This window comes from Egretta garzetta, unplaced genomic scaffold, assembly GCF_000687185.1.
Source record: "Egretta garzetta isolate BGI_Z169 unplaced genomic scaffold, ASM68718v1 scaffold151, whole genome shotgun sequence".
In the NCBI taxonomy this organism is placed as follows: domain Eukaryota; kingdom Metazoa; phylum Chordata; class Aves; order Pelecaniformes; family Ardeidae; genus Egretta; species Egretta garzetta.
Window position 1 is genome coordinate 3,529,249 of NW_009258615.1, and position 433 is coordinate 3,529,681.

Sequence of the window (433 nt, forward strand, 5' to 3'; positions counted from 1 at the left end):
CGCCTCGGCGGGCGCCGGGAGAGGAGGAAAGTTGCTCCCTTTCCTGCAGCAACCCCAGGAGCTGCTGAACTGGCCTCACCTGGAAGGACTGAGCAGTTCCTACCTTTCCCATCAGGTGCCTTTGCCGCAGCAAAGCCACGGTATCCGGGAGACCACGGGGAACAGAATAAGGCACCCCCCGCCCCTCCCGCTCCCGCCGCACATCGCTCATTATCTGCTCTGTCTCGCCGTGCTCCCGGGATCACAGGAGGATCTATAGCTGTGATCTGTCACCGAGGAGAAGGAGGTCGTGGATGAACTCCCTTCCAGCAGGGCAACGAATCACTTCTCGAGCTGCTTATTATTATCGTGCTCTAGGACCAGCCCTTTCCTGCTAAACTTGGCTTGGGAGCTTACAGCAGGAGGGGGCGCGGGGGGGGGAAAGCCAAGCCCA